The sequence below is a fragment of the Hirundo rustica genome, chromosome 6, assembly GCF_015227805.2.
Source record: "Hirundo rustica isolate bHirRus1 chromosome 6, bHirRus1.pri.v3, whole genome shotgun sequence".
Lineage (NCBI taxonomy): Eukaryota > Metazoa > Chordata > Aves > Passeriformes > Hirundinidae > Hirundo > Hirundo rustica.
Genome location: NC_053455.1, coordinates 61,674,755 through 61,702,111, shown reverse-complemented (window position 1 = coordinate 61,702,111; position 27,357 = coordinate 61,674,755). Strand labels below are relative to the sequence as shown.

The window sequence follows — 27,357 nt, the reverse complement described above, 5'->3', positions numbered from 1 at the left end:
CTTTTGGTTTCATTACCTTTGAAATTAGATTGATGAAGCCATTAGGATCCTAGCTATAAAATCCTCATTTATACCACAGGATGTGGAAAACTGGAGTATGAGGCTCACTAATGCACTGAGCCACAGCTACAGCATCGGGTCCAGCTTCCACTCTTTAACCCACACTCACAAGGGCTCCAGACAAGGCACCTCAAAGCCAACCAGAGGAGACAGGACATCTAACCCACCCCAGACCGGGGATTTCCCACGGAATCAAGATGCCTGGCTAACTTTTGAAATATCCCAGCTAATTTATGACCATTAATACTCACAGTCATCCAAGATAAGAACAATAATCATGCGCAATGCCTGAGGGTTTTAAAGCCTGTTGTCAGCAGCAGCAGCTGGAAGAAGGGCTGGATTTCTTCCCAGCAGCATCAGATTGCTGGGTTTCTGTCCAGCTCTGAAAGATCAGCTATTGATCAGTGCCACTGGCACTACAGCACACCAGGCACTCTCACAGGATTTGAACCAGCAGATCACACCAGTGCAGTCTTAATCCACCATCAGAGGAGAGGGGGGCAAAAGCCAGTTGAAAACTACATGATGTGTAGGTACACACAAATGCAAGCAGGCATCAGCAGGGTCAGGGGTGCCATATAAAGTCCTCATCAGCACTGATCCTCACTCCCTCAAGACTGGAAATAATCAACTCTTCCATATGATTCAAGAAAATTTCAGCAAACAGAAATGATTTCTGCCTGATTTTGTACAGTTCCGTTAACAACAGCATCTGCACTTATCTGCTGTGTGATCTGCCTACCACAAAAGCATTTTCAGAGGTGTGCTTGCCAGGATTTGGGAATAAACCCTCAAGAATAACTGTTCTGCTTTTTGTTCACGTGGGGGAAGTCGGATACGCCCCCAAGCATATTGTAACTCACCCCCATCCTCTATTTTTGGTTAAGCTAGAGATCCAAAACCGGCCGTCCTGCTCAAAGAATTCCACCAGCAAACTTGCAAAAGGTGTCACAGACGTTTTCCACAGAGATTCCCAGAGTCCTATTCTTGCAGTGTAATGCTTCATTCACATTTCCCCCATCACTACAGAGCCACAGCACAAGCAGCAGCTGTTTATGCATCTCATCAGCCAGTCTCCATCTCCTGATCACCTTCATTCCCTCCCTCTCAAAGAGGCTTTAAGCCATAGCTCCTTTGGAAAGCCACGACTGTCCTTCCTGCCTCCAGCCGTCTGCTTGCACATGGGTATTTCCTCCACATCCTTGGAGCTTCAGCTGGAACCCCTCAGTCAAGTTATTCTCGAGACAATGAACTTGGTATGAAGATGAGAAATAGCACAGGTACCTGTGGCACATACAGCTTACTCACTGAACAAAACAGAGGTAAAGCTCAAAAACACGGGCAAGCCTAAGGCCTGAAGGAATCTCACACGAGCTTTTTGCACTGTACAGAAACACAGACACGGGGAAAGGTCAGGGCAAAGAGATGGGAGACTGACAGAATCACACGAGTCGGCTCTAGTGGAGAATATGCCACAGGCACACGAGGTTCACCACTTGCAGTCTGATCTTTGGTTGACATCACTGCAGATCCTTTGTATCACATCCTAACACAAACTTACACAAGTTGGGGAAAAATCAGCCTTGAATCTTAAAAAGCTCGCAAATCCCTTTAACTAGACAAAGATTACAAGAGACATCAGCTGAAGAAGCAAGAGCCTTTGTTTATATTAAATAAACTCTTCTGACAACATGGAAAATTTCTTCATGACCAGGGTCTGACTGGGAGAGGGCTGGCAATACCAAACCACACTCCTACGACTCTCTCATTAAAACCATTGTGGAAAGAACTTCCAGATAAAACAGGAGAACACAATAACTTGTGGCAACCATCATGGTGAAAAACTGCATCACTGAAACAAACACAACTAGCAGCTTCTTTTGAGACAATTTCTCAGTGAAGAGTGGTTAAAAATTGTCACAGACAACACACCCACAAAAAGGGTTACAGAAGCATCTTAAAGAGCAGAAAATGTATGACCTTAAAGCACAAGCCAAGCCCTGGACACACCACCAAGATACGTGCATGCAACTAAAATCTCCCAAATCTGATTCTGTGATTATAAGGTTTAAAGCAAATTTATTGACAATCTTAATTACCGTAATTCAAACATAAAATCCAGTCAGGAACTAAAATTCTACAGAGATTGTTATGCTTATAGAAGGTTTTAAATGTTTGAGAAATAAAGGAGAAGCTGACATTTTCTCACTTCTCCTGCTCAGTGGATTTTTATTGCATGGATATTTCCATAAAAACCCAGTTAGTGAAATTAACAAAACACCACAACACAGCTTGCTGTAATTTCATAAGCTAAGCCTTGCTGCAATTTATAAGTGGTTCCACTCGAGTGCTTCCACACTGGCTCAGCAGCACAGCACCCAACTGCATTAATGTCTCAGCACAAAATTCTGCTTTAAACAACACAAGTCCTCAGCACAAGCAGGTCAACACGTGCCAGGCTGCTTCTGCTCTTTAACTTGAGATAAAGGTAGCAGCAGAGCATCCTCAAGACAATGGGAAGTGTATCAACAATAAGGAAAACCACAAACCCAAGAAAAGCTAAAGCATATGGCTTTGGTCGTGGGAATCACAATGATTGCTCCAACAAAAACGAGCCAAGAGAGGAAGATGCCCCTTGAAAACAGCGTTAGTCTGCTTGTAACACTGTAAAACTGCAGCTCGCACATCCTTCGCTCAAAATAAAAATAAGAAAAGGAGGAGAAAAGAAAAAGAGCTGAGGATGTTTACTATCAAGTAGCAAAAGGGGGGGGAAAAAATACTAATGGACCACCATCAGTTTGGCTTTTCCAAGGTTCCACACTCTGCCTCTGTGGCAGCGGGGCCAAGGAGCTTGCAGTGATATTCCAAAGTCCCGGGCGACATTTTTTTTGCAGTCAAAACCAAAATTGCCCACAAATTCACGTAGAAAAGCAATCAGCCATCCACAAGCCTGTGAGGTGCAGCACACCTTCTGTGCTGCTGACAGCAAACACAGTTCCTCCTAAAACCAACCAGCCCAGGACACCAGGTAAGTGCAAATAAATCTCTGAATACTTAAAATCACAAGTTAAACAGAGACAAATGTTTAGTTAGACAATAGAGCACATCTAAGCATAAAATTCACATTTACAGAGAACCTTCCAAAGTCAGAATGCATTTCACAATTACATTTTACTCATCGTTCAGTCAGGCAGAGCAGAAGACACTTCTGTCACTATTGCACATACACATTTCTTAAGGATGTCCCACTAACTTAGAGCTATGGACCTGAACAAAAAGTCAAGAAGAAGGATGAAAATCAACTGCAAAAATATTGTGTTTCAGTCCTCAGCAGAAGATGCATTTTATCAGAACACAGGGCAGCACTAAATTTTTCACGATACAGGACATGAAAATGTACCTAACTAGATTATTTCAGCAGCAGTTTTTACCTCAAGTCTCTTTGTCTTCAAGAAAACCAAAACAGTAAAATTCGCTGCTCATGGGTGATCACCCATTTTGTACCAAAACAATACTCTACATACAAACTTCACGGACAAAAAGTCTGTAGCATCACCTGTATTACTCTTGTACCTAAAGATTCCATTGCCAAGGTTATATGCTGGCATAAAGCCTGCTCACTATTCACATCAGTATTCATGCTGGTAATCCTGCTACCTTCAGAGGGTCAGCTTACACAGTTGTTAAACCTGATCAAATTCTTCACTTGCACATTAACAGTTACACGGAATTTGGCTGTGTAATTCCCACTAGAGCCAACTTAAGATTATGTAGATGGCTGCACTGCTATCCCAAAGATTAAAATGAGTCCTCTTTAAAGTCAGCCTGGAAAAAGCTGTGATGAGTGAAGAGAACCTGCTTTGGCTGATTTCAGCAAAGTCAGAGGCAGCCCAGTTTTGAATTCTTGAACATCAGCCAATACATAAAAAGCAAAACCCCATCCACTCTAAAAAACAAGCACAAATGCTAAATCTTGTCTTGCTTTAATCAATATAGCTACTAAGTTGATACTGAAAACTACACTTAAAAAAACAAACAAACAGGAAACTAATCTGCGTTTCTACAACCACAAACGCAGACACAGCGTTCCGTATTTTACTTGGGAAAGACAAGCCAGATCCATCATCGAAGGGTGTGCGTGCACAGACTGATTTCTAACTGCCTCAGAAACACTAAACAATGGTTGACTTTAATGTCCATAAAATATACGGTGATAAAAAGGATAATGCACTCACCTGATTCAAAATGAGCTTGGTCTTATTTCTTCCAGCACAAGCCTCATTTCCAATAACAAAAAAGTGTCTATTGATGATTAATCTTAATAGCCTTTGATCACATATACACTTTTCCCTACCAGAAATCTAAGAACTTTAAGCTTAGAACACTAAAGTTTACGCTACCATTCAACTCCATAATAACATCAACTGAGTTACATCAACAACATTATTATTATTATTCCAAACTGATTTTTCCCAGTAAGCATAAGCCTGAGCAAAGCTCTCATCAGCAAACTTCCCCTGAAAGATTCCATAGGAAATGAAATGTAATACTCTATTTAAAGACTTGTTTTGCAAACAGAAGTGAGAGAGATCACCCAAGCATGCGGAGCCATTAAAATGGATCTTACATATATCATTATAAATTTAATAATCTCCATGACGGCTAGAGTTCAAGTTAAAATGAATGCCAGCAAAGCATGACCAATTGATGTTATCCCAGCTGCCACCGAGCCTCACTTGGGGTTATATTATACATTCAGAGGCCCCGTGCTACATGTACACCAAACACCCAGAGCCAGGAGCAGATGGGAGATGTAGGCTCCCATACCTATCAGCAAGGAGAGAAAGACATAATTGCATATTAATTCTGCTGCATCAAAACAATCGCAGCATACTCCGGCGGCGCGGGTCGCAAATGTTTTTCCCATCACGCCGTATCATGTTGTACACTGAAGGGAGGGGAGAAGGGTTCTAGCAGCCTCCAGAAATGAAGTCAATAGAAGGATTTTGTTTCAACCCTCATTGATTTACTTCAGTCCCAAAATGCTTCCCTGGAAAAGGCAGAAGGAAGGCCTTGGCAGCTTGTCAGTTAATAGATCATGCTCGGTGCAATTAAGATGCGTTCAGGAGTTTTATTTTGTTCCCCAAATAAATGCTCCCCGAATGCCATTTCTCTCCAAGCGAGCAGCTGCGTTTTATCCGATTTCTGAAAGTTTTCCAGGCTGCTTAGATTTCTAATGGGGTGACAGGGAAACCACTTTTATTCTTCAGCAGACCTGATGAAACCGTGACACAAACCTCCCTCTCCCTGAAATTAGACAGCGCTGTTGAACAGCAAAACAATAGCTGACGGTCAATTTTTTTTTCCTAACTCAGTTTTCAACTGAAATAAAAATCATGCCGGGGAAAGGAGCTCTCCACACAGAGCTGAACACGTTTTCTATCCCCTGTCAACTCCGAGTGGAGGACGACACCAATGATTTACACAGCAGAAACAAGTCAAGTTTTAGTTTGCTTGACTGGTGCCAACAAAACAACTTTGGAGTCCCGGTTGTCCACAAGCTACAAGGACTTCACCTAGGCCAATTTAGTACACAGACCCCTCTGGATGGGACAACACACCACCTTGACACACAGAGCTGCCACAAAGCACTCGTGCAAAAAGCAAAGCCAACAGCTGACATCAAGCACACTCCACCGTACGTTTTGGTTCAAGCCAAAATTACACCTGGCAACTGCAGCAAAATGCAAACAGCGCCGCCAGGACAACGAGGACCCTAACCAGTGTACAACATTCCCAGCAAATGACAACACCCAACGCCAAGAAGGCATTTTTCTAACACTCCACTAATATCAACAGGGAAAAAAAAGCTTAACTTACAATAAATCAATAATCTGACCAGACTCGGTACACTTCATTTGCACTGTATGTCTATTTCATCAACAAACAGCCAGTTCTAGAGACTTTTCCCTTTTTTCGCTCATTTCGCAATTTCCCCTTCCCTCAGCTCTTTGCTCCACACACTGGAAGAAGCCTGAAGAGAAAGACAAACATTTTCTAAAACATATAATCAGGAGAAAAGATCTACAGCTGGCTGAGCATAGTGAGCAGAAAGCGCAAGTGATAAAAGCATTATGCGGAGCTCTTCTGCCACTTGCATCTCCTTCAGTAATTTAAGCAGAAAGTGTTCCCACCCGTTTGTCACTTACCCTTTTTTGATCTTCCAGTCCATGTGTCACAGCCTTTCTTTTCTGATGTTGGCTGGATTCAGAGCCAGGTTCCATTTCCCTGCTACAAAGACTCTTCCAGCCTCTTCAGGCTCGCTCTAAAAATCCATAGTATAAACAACAAAAATCTAAAAATAATTTTAAAAAAAGGCGAGATAATTCCTTCAAACCTCGTCCATTGTCTTTTACCATCCTTCTAAATTCCTGCTTGCCATCACTGCTCGTTATCTCAACAAGCAGCCATTCTGTGAGCCTCTATATTCTAGAGGAGCTCAGATGAAGGGTTCCACGTAGGTGCCTTACAGAAGGATGACAGAGCTGAATCCAGACCCAGCAGTTTGTGCCACATTATTGCTCCATCAGCAGCCTTTTCAGTGCATCCCTGGCACAGATAATTTACATGTCAATAAAGGTGTAAATGTGCATTTAATCCACTGTGTTGATATCATCAGCATCCCTCTCATGGGCCACCTTCTTCCCATAAATCAATGTAAACACTTGGCAGTGATAATTGCCTTTTGCAAATCTAGCAGGTGTTAATTACGTAAAATCATCCTTGCACACTTGTCATCTTCTTCTATGTATTCAAACAAATACCTAGAAGAGGGGGAAGGAAAAAAAAAAAAAAAAAAAAAAGGCAGTTTTTACCAGCTTGAAAGAAAACATAGCTATTGATGTCCTTTGCCCACCACCAGGAGCCGCAAGTCAGAACTGATACAGTAATTACATGTTTTGAACGCACTGCACACCTCATCCAAGCTCCTCAAAATGCTTTGATGCCTGTTTAGAGTGTTACCTTGCCTTTGGGGCTTCTTGCATAAAACCAGCTCAGAATGACAATACGGTACATCAGAGGTGAACCTGCTGCAACAACACCGACTGAAGCCTGCAAGGAACAACTCAAAACTCAGCTTCGCAGGCTTCAGAGTCCCAGACCTAAAGCCAAATCCGTTCTTCCTCTCTTGGGTCTCTTACCCAGGGGTCTTCCTCCGCAGCCTGTAAAGTTACTGAGCGCCACCTCCCAAAATCCTGAGCGTGATAAAGCGTGAACAAACGGGTGCTATTGTTACTTGGGAAAGAAAGCAGAGCAGCACCTGCAATCACAGCTCAGCAGGTCAACCAGCTTACAACGCTGTTCTCTCTGCACCGAGAAGCACAGGTTTACTACAAGAGACAAAGAGTCTCCTGAGTTAATTTCAAAGGTGGGATCAATATCAGCAGGCTTCAATATGCAGGCACCAGGAAATTTACTACACTGAATCCCACACTAAAAAGGCTAAACATTAAATCAATTTCGATCACCTCAGCCGAGCATGGTATAAGAGCACATATTTAGCTGCATGTTGTTAGGAGCCTGGTATAAGCACCAAAAAAAAAAAAAAAATTTCCAAACCTGCATCCTGCATAACAGAGGAACTAATAAATAAGAACATCATCAGACACTCTCCCACCACTGAAGGATAAACAGCACAAAAAAATAGATTTCTCACAACACAGTGGAAATGCTTGTTCTGCATGCTGAGGTCCCTTGTTATGCCAAGGCATAAATCTTGACAAGACAACAGGTAGAAATACCGCTTTTGCCTATCACTTCAAATGCCCTCTCACCATGAAGCCTCAGGTCATTAAGCCAGTTCTCTTTCTTCGAAAGAGCACAGCAAAGAATACAGCTGATTGCAGCAATGCTTTGCCATTTGAAAGTAATCTAAGAACACATCCAACCCATTTTACAGAGAAACTGGAGGCTTCCAGTTTTATTTTGAACCAGAATCACCTCCTGATCTGTGGTTTGAAACCTGCCAATAGCCAAAGAAATCAGACATGTACCTTGAAGGCAATATATGGCCTCTGACCTTACCAACATATACCACAAGCAAAAAGAAAAAAAAACCACCTAAGTTTTATAAATATCCTTAAGTCCCACCGAGGAAAACTTTTTCCCTCCAGTGATTTCACTGTGATGTGACACATGAGACTGCATCAGTCACATCGTGTAATGCCATGCTGGAATAGCATGACATAACCAGTGCAACTAAGGACAACATGAAAGGCCCCCTCAACTAGGGGGAAAAAAAAAAAAAAGAAAAAGAAAAAGTGCAGTCTCTGGAAGTTCCTGTGCATTCAGTGCTCCAATTTTAACCAACATGGAAACAGCCTCTTAGGGAAACACGTGAGGATCTGTTTGTTTGTAGTACTTAGTACACACCTGCAACCTATGACCATGCGTTACAGGCATCACTGCCCAAGTCAGCTACATTAGGCTTCATATATTTAAAAAATAGATTAACAGGAGGAAAAAAAGGCAACCTGAAGGTTAAAGAACCATTTCAAGTCAGCCACAAACCAAAACATTTTTGAATATCTAGACCAAATTTCATTCTTACTATCTCCGGTAAAAATAAGTTTCACTTTTTAATCCCTGTGCATATCTGACTGTGGAGATGGATTTACTACCAAGTTTAATTTAGTGCAAATTAATTGGCATTACGTACAAAACAAACACTTCAAGAAGAAGAAAAAAATAAAAAATAAAATGTTAAGGTTTGGCAGGGAAATCACCACATAGCAAGAGGCATTGAAATCAACAAAAAAAACACCGAGTGAGCGCGTTACCTCCTTCTCCCGTCAGAGCAACATCCAAAGCCCCCAGCCGGGCTAGGACTGAACATCCTCCCTGAACGAGCAGCTGCGAGAGCTAACAGCCCGCACCTGAGCATGGTTTGAACAATCGAACAGCCTCAACGAACCACAGGTGAAATCCATATTCTTAAATTGAAGCCATATGGGCTCCACCTGAATGCGTCCCACCAAGGTCCATCTTCAACGCACAATCCCGAAAATGTCCCCACCTGCAGAGAATTCCGCTGAGAAATACCTCGCTGGGTACCCAGATCCTCAAGGACGCCACCTGGCCGCCAGTCTTCCATTAAAAGTAACGCAAATTAACACAACTTCTGGGGGTTTTCTTCATCAAAATGCAAGCATCCCCGCGAGGTGGGGAATTTTTTAATTCCCGCGACTGCCCGTGTTTCGGCACCACGCAAGCAGGCAAATCCCAAGTTCCTTTTTTTTCCCCTCCGGGGAATAGAAGCCCGGCAGCCTGCGAGGCTCTGAGAGGTGCCAGGCAAAACCCCGCGGGTTTGGGGACACCCGCGCCGGGCGACAGATAAAACAATAACAATAACAACAATAAAAACACACCAATAATCGCAGAGGGCAGCGGCGGCAGCACCACCCTGCCGGTGGCCGGCCCCGCCCGCGCCCGTGGAGCGAGCCCGGGGCCGAGGGAGCGAGCCCGGCCCGGAGCTCGGCCCCGCACAAGTTGCGGCCCCGCGGCCGCAGGGAGCGCGGAGGAGCGGGCGGGGCCGGGCCGAGCCGAGCCGCGGATGGGGCAGAGCCCCCCGGGACCGGGACCCGCACCCGCCCGGAGCCGCTCCCCGGCGGGCAGGGCTCGCTGCCGGCGCCCGCTCCGCCCGCCCGGGGCCGCGTCCCCGCCGCCGCCGGAGCGGGACAAACTTTCGCATCCCTCCCGCGCCCCGGCCGGGCTCCTCCCGCCCAGCCCCGTGCCCCCGGTACCTGCCGGGGCTGCCGCGGAGGTCCGGGCGGCTCTGCGCGCTGCTGCTCCCGCGGGCCGGCGGCCCATGCGCCCGGGGCAGGGCGAGGGGCCGCCCTGCACGCCCGGCTCCGGCTCCAGCGCCGCCGCTCCGCGCCGCCACCACAACTCACTCTGGCGTCGCCAGGACGACGAGCGCCCGCCTCCTCCGAGCCCCCTCCTTCTCTCCTGCCCTCCCTCCTCCCTCCCCGCGGCACCGCCCAGCGCGGGGGCCCCCACGTGGGGCCGCCACGCCAATGGAAGCGGGGATGCGGCCGGGGAGAGCCGCTCTCCAGGCGGGAAGGGATGCTGAAGGGCGGCGGGAGGCAGCGGCCGCCACCCCCCGGCCACCTGCCCCTTCGGCTGTCCCGCATCACCTGCCCAAAGAATCCCCCCGAGGCCGCAGTGTCGCCAGCAGAGCGCTGCGGGAACGCTCCTGGACGGAGCGTGTCGTGTCCGTCCTCTGCCCAGTCCATCCCAGCTCAGCCCGCTGTCCTGCATCCCGTCCCCGTGCATCGCTGCAGGACCGCGGGCACACAGTGCGGGGATGCCGCCCCAGGGATGCCGCACGGCTGCGTTGCTCGCAAAGCACCGTTAACGCAATACGTTGTTGGTACCAAACGTGTCTTGATTAGGTGTGTACTCAAAATAAAAGTTAATGTGAACGCGGTATCACCCTCTGGTTAGTGCAGAGCTTTGTACCGCTTGGAGCTGGGCCAGCCTGCGCCGGAGCCTCGCAGGCTTTAACAAGCCAGAGCTTATAATAAGCCAGGCTGGGTGTAAATTCACTCCTCGCAGAGCCGCTTAGGAAGCTCAACACCGGTTCTGGAAACTGCGAGTAGCTGCACTCCAGAAGGTTCAGCAGAAGCTGTCCTTGGTCCAACACGACTTTCTGGCCCAGCAGACTTCAAGCAGCCCTGGTTGCCCTGCCTGGCTCACACAACTCCTGTGAGGGAGCAAAAGGAGAGTTAGCAAATACTATCACGGGTGCAAAATAAGGGGGTGGTGGGAGCGGTTATATCGAAAGATTTGGCCCCAAACTGAAATGCACTTTTGTAGTGGGAGTGCTGTACCACGCTGTGTTCTGAGCACAGTGTTACCCTCAAAGTCAAGGCTGGCTGGAGGCCACAGAAGGAGGATGATAATGAGAGATTGTTGATTTCTGAGGGCAATCAGCAGGTCACGCATCACCATGTGCTCTGACTGCAGTCCAAGGTGGGCACTGCCAGCCACCCTTCAAGAGAGATCAGCGAGGAGCAGTTCCCATTCCATATTTTCAGGAGCATCATCAGCTTTCGCCCTTCCTATCCCAGACAGGAATATCACCAGCCCAGCTTTTCAAGGCATTTTCCTCATTTTCTCTCTACACTTGCTGGTTAGTCCTGTGTGTGACTCCTTCCATGGCACTTCATTCCTGAGCAAAGAAAATTCACTTCAACCCCAAATAAAATTACAGCTACAGTCTTATCCTGCTTGGAGCTTTATCCTCAAGGCTCAATTGATCAGAGCTTTCAGCCCAGAGTTTGGTACATCTACCAGTAAACAAAATTTACATCTTGTTTAGACCATTTCTTTGGCTCTGTACTGTAAATGTCAAAGCATGTGGCCTCTGTAAAAAGTATGAACCTGTGAACTTCAATTGCCTGAGGTTTTGTTTAAGCTTACCTGGCAAAAGAAGATGTCACAAACTCCTGGGCTGCTGTGGCACTGGGGACCTTTGGGGACAAGGTGTCTTGCAGAAGGCTTCTTTGCTGTGACTCAGTCTGGCCAGTGCTCCAATGCCTTTCCGAGCATTTTGAGGCACTTGCTGACTGCCGGCTCCCATGGAAGATGACATTTCTGCCAATGTGTCACTCAACGGCTATTTTTTTTTTGTACCAATATTTCTCCTGTAGACAGCAGGAAGGAGAAATCAAGCCAAACTGGTTCTTTGGCAAATTCAGGGGGTTTTAGTATGGTAAGAGATGGTTTATAACACATTGCTTAGAAACTCTGCTTCTACTGTAACAATTTTATGTTTAGAAAATCTTTTAAAATATGTGGCTAGCGGTAGAAAAGAAGATTAGAACAGCCTAGTCTGTGATAAAGGAAAATTTCAATTCAATGGGACTGCTGTAAAGGCCCTTATTTATTTTTCTCAGCAGTTGCATTCACTCGCTTGCCTGCAGCTTTAGTTGCTGTGGAGGTTTTCTTCTGTAAATTCTTCAAAGTGATGGATTTTCCCTTTGAAAGAATGCTTGACTGTAGAGAACTACAGAAGTGTAGCCTTTTTTATTTTTTTCCTGTACACATGTGATGCTTTGAGCTTTGAAAAGATGTGTGTACTGCCACCTCTTTTGTTAATTTGCATGCCAAGAGCCTAAAAATTTGCATTGCTAGCTTCATACTCCCCAGCTGAAAGGCAAGGACAGTGACCTCCCACTCTTTCCAGTTAAATGGCATCTGAAATACATGTTCCTCTCCTCAGACTAGTAAGACATTCAGCATTTCATGAATCAAAGAAGGCTTATTTTTATTGATGAAATGTTATGGTTGTAGCAAGAAGCACCAGTGTACAAGTTGTTGCACAAAGGCACCCTCCCCAGTGCTTACAATTTACACAGATAAAAGGCAAGAGAAAAAAAAAAAAAAAAAAAAAAGGCAACATTTTAATCTCTGTTTTAGAAGCAGAAAGCTATGGCACAGGGCTGATGAGGAGAATTTGCCAAGATCACTTCTCCCAACTGAACCAGCGTCTTAAGCACAAGCTATTGCTGCTCTTGTTGGTTTTTATACTTTTGATTTATTCCAGGCTGTTGGATAGGTAAAAGTAATCATGTGTAAAATTACAGCCTTGGACTCTAAAAAGATAATGATCAAAGTCCAAGTTCTCATTGGACATTAACACAGAAATAATTCTCTTATTTAAGAGTCCATACAAAACCAAAGGTAACAGTCATTATCCTGTAAAAATCAATAACAAGACACTTTAAGTGCTCACCTTTAGTCCAGGGATGACATCAATCAAATCCCAGTACAATTCCTATGAAAAAGCCATTTAGTCTTTTCACAGAAAGGAAAAGATTTTGGGGTAGGAGCAGCAGCCTGAGATCGGGACTCCTGAATTTGCCAGCTTTGTGTCATCTAAGGCCACCCCAGGTTCCCACAGGGTGAAGTCTAAATGCCAGCCATGCACTGTAAATGCGTGAAATCAAAGATTTGCCACAAATTCTATAGAAGTTGTGCTGAACAAACCCTTCCCTCCCTCTTGGCTGGAACTCAGAAGTAGCAAGTGCTCAGTGACTGAGTGCACACTGACACTGGCCATGCTTTGGGGCTATGACTTCAGCATGGACAGCAGGACCTGGCCTGGTGCATTTTAATCGCTGTTGCAATACAAGGCTCCTTCAGTGCTGTGGAAGCTGATAAACCCACTCTTTGTCATAAGGGTTTAGAAATATGAGGCTTCCTCTGCAAGGGCCTTTTCCCTGATGCTGCTAAATGTCAGCGAAAGTTCAGTTCTAACACATTAAAAGATGCCTTAAAATATCGAATATTATTCATACTCTCAAAGAACTAGTTTTTATTGCAAGTGAAAAATGTTCCATAATTAGAAAACAAAACATTCATGAAGAGCTACATGCAATTCGTCATCTGAAGAATTTAAATCATTTAGCTTCAGATAATTCAGCTTTGATCCATAAACTGTAAGTGCCAACATTTCCTGAGGTGTTTTCACAGACTTTTGAGGACAATCTTGAGTTCATTTGTCTGTGTGTCTGCTGCAGGGTCTGGTAAAATATTCTGTTACAAAACTGGTGGCTGCAGTGGTAGGAGTGTTTAGATAGCAAAAAACCAGGGATGTTAAACTAAAATACCAAAGCTTTCATTAATTTTTCAGGCTCTGTTATGTACCTTTTAGCTTTTGGCTGGAGCTAATCAATTTGAATGTTCATATAAGTTCTGACTTTAGGCAATGAATTCTTTAAAATGTCTTATTTTGCATTTTTAAGACGTTATTGTGTAATGCATGTACATTAAGAAAAGCTTTTGCTTTGGGGGATAGAATGCATCTTTAGAATCTATTTTACCTCCCTGGCACCCAATATAACCTTTGAAAGATTAACTCTTGAGATAGCTAATAAGTTTCCTTTAGGACAGCCAGATCCTGTCATTCCTTATTGTATTCTTTGGCCTGAGGAGGATCGGTTTTCCTTTTTAAATATGGAAGCTTTTTTAAATAACATTTAGGTTTGGAAAAAGAAATCTGGTGCTGATCAATTGAATGCAACAGGTATATAATACCCCAGAAGCTGTTTCACCCACTTACCTCTCCTGCAATCTGAAAACTATTTAGACTGAAAAGAAAGTTCAAACACTAAATTTAAATGGCAGCTTTGAAAGAAAAAGAACAGCTGTGCTCTAAGAATTATGTCCCCTATACTTGTTAAAAGGTGGGCTCCTGGACCTCCTTGATAAGAAGTATGTAAGAATTCCTCACTCATGGCTCCTAAAGGCTAAGAATTTATTTCACAGTGCCTTATATTTCAGTGTAAATATTCTAGAGGAACCCTCTGTCCACTGTTGTTATTGTTAGCTCGCATCTCTGTCATCCTCAGAGTTGTCAGTCTGTATTTCCATGGTTAGAAATTTGTTTAATTCTTCAAAGTAACTGGCTCCCTCCACGGCATCTTCCGTGGGCACTCATTACTATAATGAAACACCTTTGCAAACAATAAGTTGGGATTGTGCTGAGCTGCATTTCAGAATTGTGCTGAACATACAATGATATAGATATTAATAGTAGTACCGATAATATAGAGATATTTTTGTTATGCCTGAGAAGGGCTTGCACAGAGACAAGGCTTTTTCTGCTTTTTGTACGGCCACGCTGGTAAGGAAACTGGGGAGTTGGGAAGAGACACAGCCAGAGCAGGTGACCCAAACTCACCAAAGGGATATTCCAGACCATGTGAAATTGAGCTCAGGATGTAAAGTGGGGAGAAGAAGGAGGAAGGGGGATGTTGGGGTGATGGTGTTTGTCTTCCCAAGTAACTATTGCACATAATGGGGCTCTGCTCTCCTGGAAGTGACTGAACACCTGCCTACCCATGGGAAGCAGGGAATTAATTCTTGTTTTGCTTTGCTTGTGTGCATAGCTTTGCTTTCCCTAAGAAAGTGTCTATCTCAATCCACAGTTTTTGAGATTTGGGCTCTGTGCTCTGCTTGAACAGGGCACCTTGAGAGTGCCTTGGGAGAGCTACATTCAAAGGAGCTCTCTGAAATACATTTTCTGTGTCCTCTTTTATCTGAATGAAATGTGCCTTACAAGTTAGTCGTGTATGCTGCAAAAGGCCGTAGACTGCGTACAAACATGTTTAATGAAGCTGAATATTGCAAGCATAAGCAGCAAAAAATATTTTGTTGACTTAACATTTATACACACAAGTAAAAGCTTGTTATGTCTGGTTGGCTAAGCTTGTTTTCAAAAGGGACCTAGAAGGCTGAAAAAGTTAAAGAAATCAACATATGCGTAACAACACAATCATTCATATTAGCATTCTAGTTAAGTCAATGATTAATTCTCCTTTGAGGATGAAGTGGTGGTAAAACAACTCTAGCCTAATATCTAGTAGCAATATTACAGTCAACTCAAAATTCCAGATTGTATCAACACATGCCTATGTAATACCTGAGAAACTTTCAGACCTGAAGTTTAAAGAGAAATCTGAATAACCATATGCTTATTTGAGTATTTAAATATAGGTTGAAACGAGCTGCTCTCCACCACTGGCTTGTAGATATCTGCTCTGTCTGCAAATAAACAGGTCAGTAGACTTTCCTACTGGCTTTAAATGGCTGAACTGGAAGAGCAGGATAACGTCACAGCAGCAGCAGAAAGGGGAATTTCTGAAATACATTGTCTCTTGTCAGAAATGAATATGAACTCCAATGGGAAGATGAGAGACACCACGACGGTGTCTTTTTGGAAACACCACTAGCTGCTCTGTCTCGGACAATCTGGGTATCTGGAATGTTGTAACTGAGCATTGAATTAAGGATGGTGAGGTTTTTTTCCTGCTGATAAGGAGTTCTCTGTCCTATTTGTCAGTAAAGATTGCAATACCACAAAGCATTGCCCAGCTGGGGGCTGTGAGATCAGCGCTGGAGAGAAAACTGAAACCTTCTGCAGCAGGTCAGTCTTTTCATGCTGACTCAGAAGACAGGAAACTGAGCCTTTCCTCTTGGAGACAGTGAAAGATAGTAGGGGATGCCTCATGTGGATCAAGAGGGCGATCACAAATGCCTGGGAAAAGAAGCTTTCCACAGATTTTAGTTAATGGCTACAGCCAAAGAGGGAATTTCTTCTTTCAGCAGGCCTGGGGAATGGGACTTCCAATATCCAAACCAAGAAGCTGAGGTGGCAGCCCTTATTTCCTTGCTCTGTCTCTGTCCTTAAATATGTGTGCTCCAAGATCTCAAAAAAGCTTACTTACGGTTCCCTCAGGCTTATTAACAGCTCTTACCCTGCTCTCCCCTCTCCAATTTTCTTTCTAGGGAAAAAGAAGTTGCCCAGAATGACCACAGACAATCTTAGGGCTTCAGAGGTGGAAACAGAAGCAGGTGAGTTAATGGATGGTCACGTGGCTCCAGATAGAAGTTGGAAGGCAAATATATTCTGTGCCAGGATAAATCCCTGAGAAACCTGATCTGATGTCCTTGCTTGGAGCAAAAGTTAGGACTAGAGATCTTCGGAGGCCAAACTAACCTGAATTATCCTATGAAAATGAGGAATCACCTTTACAGAAACCTGTGCAGATGTTGGGATAGAGAAGATGGTTCCCATTTAGAAAACAAATGATGTATTTTGAAAAGATTGTATTAAGGCAATTATTTTACAGTCTGGAGTGACATAAACCTGATACGGGAACTTTTATTTTCCTAATGTGAGCCTATAGAGAGAGCGCTGTAAATCTTTCAGCATTGATGCAGTCCTACAAGATTCAGCTGGATATAACCAGGACCACATTTTTAATTGGGGAAGCACAGAATAGAAGATTAAAAACATTGCTAAGAAGTTTTTACATTAACTTTGTTAATCTGAAAAAAGATTATTTAAAAAATGGGCATATGCAACCTCATGCTATCTGTACATCAAAGGAAAACACATTTGCCTTGATTCTAAGGTAAGTTTGTATGATCATAAAGATCTTCATGAACAGGTGAGGTAAGGAAGAGAGACGCTGGGAGTTCACATTTTTCCTTTAATATTTTCCACTTCTACAATCTCTTTTATCTAAGGATTTCAAAGCACTCTATGGACATTAATGAATTAAGCCTCACAGCAGTCCTGAGAGAAAAGGTAATGATTTAAAGATTGAAATTCAAAGAGATGAATGGATACAAATGGGAAATAGCCTTCTTAAAATATCATATACTATTCAGACCATATGGAAAATACCCTGTTTTCCTCTTTCTATCTATCTATCCCATGTGCCTTCAAGGCAACTCACAGTGCTAGAAAAATTGGTAAGAAGTGTTTACAACTGTTTATATACAGACAGATTGGATGCAATGACAACATGGTCGCAGAAGTAAACAGGGAATAGATCAGACTGGAAAAAAAAAAAAGAAGTGTTGTTTTGAACATGTTCAACTTAATTTCGACCTTCAGAGGTAACAGATTTTACGGAACACTTTCATACTGAAATGGATTTGCTTTACAAATTACCACATTGAGGACTGTATGAAGTCACTTAGCCAAGACAGCAGAGTTGGAGAAAGGCTCTCCTGCTCAGAATCAAAGCCAGTGTCTGAACACAGAAGGAATAATAAGGAAAGAAGTCCTGGTTCTCACTGGAATGCACAATGTACAGTGCATTTAAATGCACTTACATCTTTAGTGACCAGCTGCATTCCTATGCCTTTGCTAACCTGTCAAGTTTTGTATATGAGTAATTCTATTGATAGCTGGCAGAATTCATCCCAAAGGATGCAGTGTCGTGTGCAGTGATAAAAACACCCTCTTTCAGAAAGGAGACAAAGCCTTTGATGCACAGGGACATGAAATTTCAGGAGGTCTGTGAAGTCCTGCGACTTTTCTTCCCCTTTTATGTTTCCATTGGTCACAGATACACTTTCCTCTCAAGCACATTTGCAGTTCTCCAAGCTGTAAAAATTCATAAGCAGGACCCAAAGGGGAAGTGTCTCGTATCTTCCAAGGAGAATATGTGCTGTAATCATGTAATGAGAGATCCTTCTTGATGTACAGCTTTCATTCAATGCAAGAGTCAAGAGTCATGTTAAGGGCATGTAATTTCCTAACTCAGAAGTTCTTACTGTCCTGAGGCATAAGGAAATTAACCTTTTTGCAATTTGATATTTTTTCCAAATTGTTTTCTTTTATTCATACTTTGAATAAAGCTAGAAACTGAGAAGTATCTGCTTACAGAGAAAATAACTTCACATCAATCAAGAAAACCTGCAATTACAAGTGGAAGCTCATTTCACACTCTATAAAAAGCAAACATGACCTGAGTTATAATACATGCATATTAACTTCTATTTACAATTATAATAATCAAGCTTCAAGATAAACATCTAGGAGCAATTTTTCCTTCCTGTAGGAGGACATCTATCCCTCTGAAACTTCTCTAAAGTCTTAGAAAGTAAAAGCAGATGTACCAAGTCATGCCAGAATGCAATTTTGTTCAAAGTCCTATCCCTAGCAGAGCTCAGTAACCAAAGCCCGTGAGGAGATATAGGGGCAAACCAAGTTATATTTATGTACTGTGTAGTCCCAGCTTCCAGCAATTTGTGGCTCAAAGCCTGAGCCAGGCAATGCCTCTTGTTCTCGTATCAGAAAAGAGAGCAAGTGAATACTCCCAGAGCTTCTGAAAATAAACAGCTGGGCATCACAGCCACCCAGGCATCCCACCCCATTTCCTCTCCTCTTTCCACTGAAATAGGTAAAACTGTGTGTGGATTCCCATGGGGATGTGGGGAGAAGACAAAGCAAAACTCTTCTCATTGCTGCCCAGTGAAAGGACAGGAAGAAATAGGTCTGAGATTAAATACAGGAAATTCTGGTTCAATATTTTTAAAGTCTTGATTTGGTTTTGTAGGGTTTTTGTGGGTTTTTTTGTAGGTTTGTTGGGTTGGTTTGGTTTTTTTTTTTTGTTTGTTTGGTTGGTTTTTTTGTTTGTTTGTTTGTTTTTTTGGTTGGTTGGTTTTTTTTACACTTTAAGTGTAATCAAATGCTGGGACATTTGATCAACAACAGGCTGCTGATGTGTCTGACTCTGTTTAAGCAGGGGGCTAAACTAGATGAGCTCCAGAGATGCCTTCCACCCTCAGCTACTCTGAGTAATACTCCATGAAATACCCTTGGATAGCAAATTGTTGTGTGTTGCAAAAAGTCCAGACTCAAAGAATTTATATTCCTTCTGGCTTGAACCAGAGCTTCAAACTTCAGCCCAAGCTCTTGTATTCTGTGGGGGTGACTGCTGTTAGGCCAGAAAGTCCCATACCCTGAGTCATTTTCCACAGCTTCACAATTAAGACATTCCTCCAGTATGTGGACAATTACCTGATATGTTTATCTTTAGTTGTCTTGTATGAGCAAGACAACTATCTTTAAAATACAAGCTGTTCCAGCAAAAACTTGTCTTTTTTTTTTGATTTTTCCCCAAACCTTTTGTGTAGCAGTTTGTCATCAACAGAACCTGAATTTTTCAGCTTGTACAAAAGTACAGGCAAAAACTTGAACAGTTTTAATGACTGGCAATGAATATAAGATCAAAACAATCTTTCTGGTCCTTCATTATATAGATTATAAGCAGGCAAAATAATACATAGAGAAGGAAAGAAGTGGAAGCTTTTGAGAGGTCTGCAAAATTCAAGCTCCCAAACTGGGGTTCGCCACAAAAATCTCGGCTGCTGGATAAATCTGTGACCCTACAGTAGCACACACAAATAATAATAACTAAAGTTCACATCAAAGACAGTTTTAATCAAGTTTTGAAGAATAAAGGAATAATGTTTGTTACCAGGACAGCTTACCTGAATATTGAGTTGTCTTCTTGTTCACTCCTGCAGCTGTCAAATCCACCTCCTATGGTCTCTCCCTTTTTCTGTAAACTGTAAAATTATCAACAGTTGCTGGTTATCACACCTTGTCCTATTTAAACACCATATAATCAAATTTTCATTTCAGTTAACAGGAACTGTCGTTCTTTCTTTGTGAGTACCTGCTCCTGTGCTAATTGAATCAGTTCGAGCAGTTGCAGGAAATTAAAGCCCATCCGAATATTAACCAAAATTTACTGGAGCGCCAAACAAACCCAAAACATTTATGACACCTTTAAATGCAGAAGACATGCAGGGGAGAAGGAAGAACAGCTGCAGGTGAACCCCAGCTGGGAAATGTGCATGGAACACCTCCGTGCATAAAGCAGTTGTTGGTGTGAGAGCTGAATTAACCAAGAGGGAGTGTGAGAAAGAGCAGGAGCCACGGCATGAGCAGGGCTTGCCCTCTTGCAGTGCTCCTCACTTTGGTGGCAGCGTGAGCCTCAGGAGGACATCCTCCTGCCCTTTTATATACTGCTAAAGATGAGCAAGAGTAGGGAAAAAACCCCTAAAGGACCTCAAGATCTGAGGTAACAACTGGATGATGTTTATTTTGGCTGAGTTCTTCTTTATGGTCAACGTCTCCTAGGCTTTTTGAAGGAAAGAATATTTTTCTTTCTTGAAGATTGAAATAAAGTTACTACCAATAAAAAGTCCTGATATTTCACTGGTAATTTCACTCAAAATCTATCTGCTACTGCTTATGCCTCGTAAGAGAAATTTCTCTTTGGGAATTGCATGTAGAAACCAGGTTCTTGAATAAAAAGAAAAATACTCCAAACATGCTTGCCTTTCCCACTTCCCAGCTTAATTTGTTCATTTATTTTTTGTTTAATTTTATTACTTCTCTGTCCAGGGTGGGGGAGAGGGGGAGTAGAGCAAAGAATGTTATGACTATTGACCTGAGACAGTCTCCTGGAAATAATCTAACAGCAGGGAACAGCAAGTCCTTTTCAAAACCAATGAAGCAAGAAAATGCTGTTGACCAAGTTATTGTGAGAGATTTGAGGAAGGGGAGGGGGGAAAAATTATGGAAAAGAAGGAAGAGAAGGGATAAAACTGTGCCTTAGACTCACACTAACTATTTCCTTTATGAGAAGCCCACGTATTTCCGAGGCCATCACTTTTATGGGTTCTCTGTTGTAACTAGCCCTTGTTCCAAAGAGATGCTGTTTTTAGCAGCAGTCAGATGTCATGCTTAGGTTTATGAGTTTTGCTCACAGCGTGCAGTGCTCCACAGCCTTGGATTTTCCTTGATCTGTCTCTCCTCACAATGCCCTGTGGTAGCTTGGAAAAATCAAAGACAGTATTTCTGTAGAGTTAATATCTGTTAATGTCCTTCTTCAGCAGAGCTCCATGGCTTTTCACTGCCTGAGATGTGAGGATTCTGAAATCTTCACGCGCTCGTTTCAATGCATATTAATTGGGCATAGCTGATAGGAACAAACAAGCACGCAAACAAAATAGTCCCAGTCCTAATGAGATCAACAGCATTGACAGGACCACGTTCTCTGTGAAATTATGGCCTTGGAGATGCCCTGAGGGTGAGGAAGACCTTGCTCAGATATAACAACACAGATTTTGTTACTTCAAGATGCTACTGCCAGTCCCAGCTGGGTCAAGCACTGCAGCAAAGTTGGTCCTAGGAACAGAGGTAGTACAGATATTAACAACTTGATTTCTACAGATGCTTTTTTTCTCTACAGAAACCCCTTTTGTTTTAGAATTACAACAGACAATACTGATATACTATTGAATCTGTAGCTAACAGTAGTTAAAAATGTAACAAAGCACCTATATAAGCTCTCAAATAAACAACATTCACATTCTTAAATAACTTAAGAAAGACGGTAAATGATGGTTGTGTGAGAGAAACTTCCCACTCAGGACTGGAGTTTTGTTTGTGTTTAATGATCTTTGGTTCTTTTTTGCTGATCCTTCATTCTTTTTGTGCATGTGCACAGGCACATGGAATAGTTTCTCGCTCAAATACAAAACCCTTGATGTTAATTCATCTTTTGAGTTAATCCATTTCCACTGAAAGCCAAGAGACTGAAATTATTATTGTTGGGGCTGACAGCTGGGGCCTCCATCAGGAACCTGTAGCCACGGGTTTGACTTTCCTGATTCCTCATCATCTTCCCCAGATTGGGCCACTAATCTAAACTGTACATAAACAAAGGGAGGTTATTGTTTGTGAGCATTAGAAAATATAACACTGACGTTGTGTGTGAAGTCTGGCCATTATTTATGGTATTTGTTGGTGAAATAGACCGTATTTTCCCACTGCATCATAAAGGAGAGAAGACTCCTGCCCTAAACTGACAGAAATCCTCTATTCTTTTTACTCTGATATGTGTAGCCACTGTTCACACAGAGAAACTTTGTGAATAAGTTAGGACATATTTCCATTTTTAACTATGATATCACACTTCAGGATTCTTTTTCTAAGGACAAATTCCATGCTGATTTCGAGAAGTAAAAGCCAAAAGAGAGGTGGTGGGTTTTAAGGACTTCATATAGTTATCTATAAAAGAAATTTCCTCTACTGTATCAAAGGCAGATGTTCTGCAGAAACACCAGCACCAATGTGCAGGGGGAAAAAAAAAAAATAATCTGAACTATTGATGAAATAGTCAGGATACTTTTCCCCATGTTTAGGTATCAAATAAATAGCCAAGAAAATGTAATGGGAAAAAAAAAAAAAAAGAGACTAAACAAAAAAGCCACAAACCACCTTTTGGGATGAAAGCAAGCATGTGTAATGGAAGCCCAAAGGGTAATATATTCAGAAGCTGTAAGTGCTGAAAATGAAGGCTTAGAATGAAAGCAGCTCTTCAGCCATAACTCTACTGTCACTAACACAAAGCTATAATCTTTTTTTCCTATGTTCTCATTATTACCCAAGCACTAAGTGTCAGTTAAGAAGATGTAAGAGAGCAGGAATTTTCAGTGGGGTGGAAATCTTTCGTTGCCTGTTTTCTTATGTACAGGAATGTTACAATTTTGTATTTTGTCCTGGCTTTTAACCGATCTTGGGTTTACTGCTGCTGTGACAACCTTTTAAGGAGGTAGAACGTGAAATGAAATGATACTGTTACACTCTAATAGACTGAAAGGACTTTTTTTTTCTTTTTTTTTTTTCCTTTTTAAACCCAAAATAGCAGTTTCAATATTAACACTGGCAGAGTTGAAGCCCGTATCTGTGATGAAATTGTGAAAGAAGCAGAAGCAAATTTAATAGCAACCAGGAAGAGACACCCATCAAGCTTCTGATACTTTTTTTTTTTTTTTTTTTGTATTTTGGTATTTTGAGGGCCGCTAGGTAAAATGCAACTGCCTGGAGTCAAAGAATTCCTTTGTTTACAGATTTTCTCATTACTACCAGAAAGAATATTATATTTTCACCTAACCATTTTACAGAAGATAAAATAGAAGCATTGCAAAGGGAAATGATTTATGAAAAAGGTTCTCCTCATCCACCATCTGTCATTCTTTCATAATGTAGTTCCTATAACAATAGTCTCAGAGGTGTTCAAAACACTGTTTAAGGAATAAAATATTAATCAGAGCAAGAAGGAAAACAAAATATAACCATGAGCTAGCAGTCAGTTTCAACCTACTATTAGCTTCACTTTGTAACCAGATGTTTACAAGGTTTCAGAGTTAAGGCAGATTATGGATTTTAGCAGGATACCTGGATTTTGACCTGATCAGAGAAGAAATTTGGATTCACTGTATTCATTTGCTTACTCTTAGAGTGAAAAGACTGTTTGGCTGCAATTCCTGGGATGTGTACAACATTTTATTCTTTTTCAGAAGGATGCATGGAAATGATAAATATGTGTATTGAGGTACTTTGATTTAAATAACATTTGCTCACTGTTTCCATGAGATGTAAAAGCACCTGATCAGAAAGGAATAAAATAGCTCTCCCTGTCCTAGAAGGAAACAAGGTTGAGTTCACACAAAAATCTGTAGCTCAAAATAAACCATATGCTGCTTGTTCAAACAGGCAAAAATAGAAATTGTCTTTGGGGGCAACTTCTTACCAAGTCGCTTTATTCAGGGTCTTCTACCTTGTTTAGTTAGACCTAACACAGAACAGTCTGTTATATTTTACTGCCGATACTAGATTTTCCATCCACTATTTAGGACCCTAGTGCACAAGAACTAATACCACATTGACAAGAACTCTGTTTACTGAGCAAACTTATTTAGTGCTCTTTTACATGGCTCTTAAGGGGACAAGAACCTCCTTCTTCTTTATCCCTCTCCCTACAACTGGAGAAATCATTAATACAGCAGAAAATCTTTGAAAAGAAGTTCTTCTGTATGGAGAGAGCTCTTTGCATGGCATGAGGTGGAGGATGAAGAAACCCAGTCCTCATTGAACCAAAAATATTTTCTTAAGAAAGAGCACAGATCATCGTGTTCAAGTTTTCAATCCATGTACTTCATCACTCACACAAGAAAAATTACGTTACACCTCTCTGAGAGAAAGTGATTTAAAAATATCAACAGCAGAGTGTCAACTGTGCTAACAGCAAGACTTAACTGCTTATTATACATTAATCAGTCCTTCACAGGGCTTTGGGTTGAGCTTTTTTTTTTTGGTGAACAGTAAAATGAAGAAGTAAAATTTAGGACCCAAAATATTCTCATGCCTAAGAACTTCTGTGCTCTCTGCGCTGCGGGTAACCAGGCAATAAAATCCTTCGCTCACCCACAAGGAAAGCACTCAAGGCTGCCTGCAGTCATGCATCCATGCGTTTGGGTATTGTCTTCCAGTTCCTCAATTTCACACTTTGCTAGAAGCACGCGGTGACAGCAAGTTTCAATTACTCGCAACTGAATCAATATTGATGAGCCTGAACTGCAGCATTTGAATCTGCACTTTATGATGTGGAGACAGTACCCTTTTGAATTTTCTAATGCTGTCTGGTTAGCCTTATTTTGAACACAGCTTTCTGCATCCTAAAGAGACATATTAAAGCAGGAACACGGCAACATTACTTACTGCAACTCCTCTAAGCGTGGGAGCTTTTCTTAGCAAAGAAAAAGCATTTCTTCCCTTAACCTTAGGAGAAATGAAATGCATCCCCTGCTGCCATAAGTAATGACAGAAAGCAAAGTTTTAAGATACTAAGTGGTTGCTCTATTTATTCATGCCCATGGAAATTACACGTTAGCTTGCCACGTGCACAAATGGATTCACATCCATAAATCGCAAGTAATTCAACAAAGTTTACTGCAGTACAGTTAACTCATTTTGGGGGCTTGTCAGTTCTGCTAGCATCACCCCCATTGGCTCAGAAGAAGATGGGAATCGGTCCAAAGGATCATCCAAGGAAGCACAGTCTTGTGCTTCAGTTGATATAGCAGCAGCTAACGAGTATAGACTTCCAGCCTGGAGCCATTTTTACATGAATATGGGTCTGAGTTAATACAGCCTGAGCTAAACTCACTCTTATCTCACCCAGAAATAGCTTAGTGGCCAGGAAGTCCTAGGTCCAGGACAAGCTTTTCTGTTACTTTATGATCAGGAAAAATAACAGCCATAGAGAATATTTAATGGTCATCTATTCTCTCCCATATTCCCCTTGCTCCAGGAAAACAAAGAGACATTGAAACATGTCTGCTGCTGGACTTCACTCAACATTTCTATAATTATCCCTGCTGAGAAACTCATTTTAGAGAGGGTTTTTTTTTGGTTTTTTGGTGTTTTTTTCCACAGAGAACGCCAAACAGATTAATTCCTTGGCAACAAAATTCTAATTAATCAAAAATGTGGCTCTTTTCATACTTAGCTTCTTCATTACAATATCAGATGTTTACTGCTGAAATTATAGTCTTGATTCAATGCAGAATCAGGTGGCTCTCAAGATTTAATTATAAAAATAAAAATTAGGTTTATTGACTCCGTACACTTGTTTATCTGATCACTGATTACTGAGAGAAGTGATTCAACATGAGGCAGGACTTTGTGCAAACAACTGGAGAAGCAAGCTTATCTCCAACCCAACAACCTGTCAGTCACCCTAGCAAACCATCCCCATGAGCTGGCTGTGGACCCACTCAGCCTCGTTCCAGCAATTAGGTGAAAGAAAACAAAATTTGCAAGAGCAATCTGGCCTGAGTTTAAAAGCCACTTAAGGCACTACTAGCACTGTCACCAAGGTCATTGGTGTAAGTTTTGGTACACAAAACTTCCATTGTGCCTTTTTTAATACAGAAGTAGCTTTCCATGCCAATACCCATCCATAGTCAGACTGCATTTCCTTTGGGAGCACATCTCTGCTCTCTGAAGCTCCTAGAATACAGAGCTTTTGTTTTTTCATAACCTGAATGAACCTGACCCTGACTCCACCCAAATCTACTGCTCAAATCAGGACGTTGATTCATGTATTTAATTGCTTGAAACTGGTCTGTCAATGCTAGTTTGTGCATACTGTAAATTCTAAAGGAAAAATCTTGAGCTTTGGTTACCTGATAGTGCCTCTGTTGGATCATGTGTTCAGATGAAATCCAGCTGTTGAGATGTGAACTAAAAGTCAGCAGTGGTGCTGGCTTCCACAGATTCGTCAAATCTGTTCTTCCGCAGATTTGTTGAACACAGGGCAGTAGAGAACATACAGATATGTCTGAACTTTGCTTTTTTTTCTGCCTCCCCAAGATAAAAAGAACACTCCAGAATTTACCTTTTCTTAAATAGATTAAGAAAACAATGTCTATCTAGGCTAAATTAATAAAGAGGACATATTCTTGCTACTACAAGCTCAAGAGATGGTAAAAAGCTGAGCTCCTAACATACTCTGTTAGCTGAACTCTCACCCTCCCAGGCCTCTGTAATTTTGACCAGCAGCGCCTTCTTTCCCTCAGGATTTTTTAGTCTGTACCATCTTTTATAGAATAAAGTACCTCTGCTCCATCCCACAAAATTCATCTAGGGAAATCCTCCCTAGTAACAGAGTCAAAGTTCTTCCTTACACAGGGACATTTGAACTTCTCTGTCTAGTTTCCTTACCATGGGCTTAAGCACAGGAGAACATTCTTCTGTTGGAGCTCTGTCACTTGTAGAGCATAACTGACTTTTTATTAGCACAGAGAAAGAAAGACATTGCAATGGAAAAGTGAGGGCATCCACCTGCCATTCTTGCCCTAAGCTAAACGACACACAGGTATTTTGTGTGAAGTAATCACTGAAGGCACCAAGAGGGTGTTCTCACAGGTGAAGGTGTTGTGCCACATTCTAATTCTTTTCCACTATTTGGACCAATAAATGTTTGCTTATCTATAATGCAGAAAGTTTAAAATAATCCCAGGCATAGCCAGAGGCAGCTGTTTGGGGAGGCTGTAATGAGAAGCTGG

The 27,357-nt window shown here is 42.1% G+C and overlaps 1 protein-coding gene and 1 long non-coding RNA gene across 3 annotated transcripts in view; both read right to left on the bottom strand.

The window, feature by feature from the left end:
* The window catches only part of NAV2 (neuron navigator 2), a 371,525-nt gene extending 361,625 nt beyond the window's left edge, over positions 1-9,900 (bottom strand). Inside the window, exons 1-2 of the mRNA XM_040066269.2 lie at positions 9,864-9,900; positions 6,270-6,884 (exon numbers count right to left, since the gene is read on the bottom strand). The gene's annotated coding sequence lies outside the window, so the exon portion shown is untranslated. The remainder of the gene's footprint in view (positions 1-6,269; positions 6,885-9,863) is intronic.
* A 327-nt stretch (positions 9,901-10,227) lies between these two features.
* Positions 10,228-27,099, bottom strand: LOC120754377 (uncharacterized). Of its 2 annotated transcripts, none has more exons than XR_005701409.1 (5): positions 27,014-27,099; positions 26,476-26,576; positions 19,921-19,998; positions 11,545-11,768; positions 10,228-10,825 (listed from the first exon to the last, which is right to left on the bottom strand). It is a non-coding gene; the product is annotated as an uncharacterized LOC120754377 (long non-coding RNA). The 2 variants fall into 2 exon arrangements; XR_005701407.1 differs by lacking the exon at positions 10,228-10,825 and adding an exon at positions 10,835-11,293.
* Between the last annotated feature and the right edge of the window lie 258 nt (positions 27,100-27,357).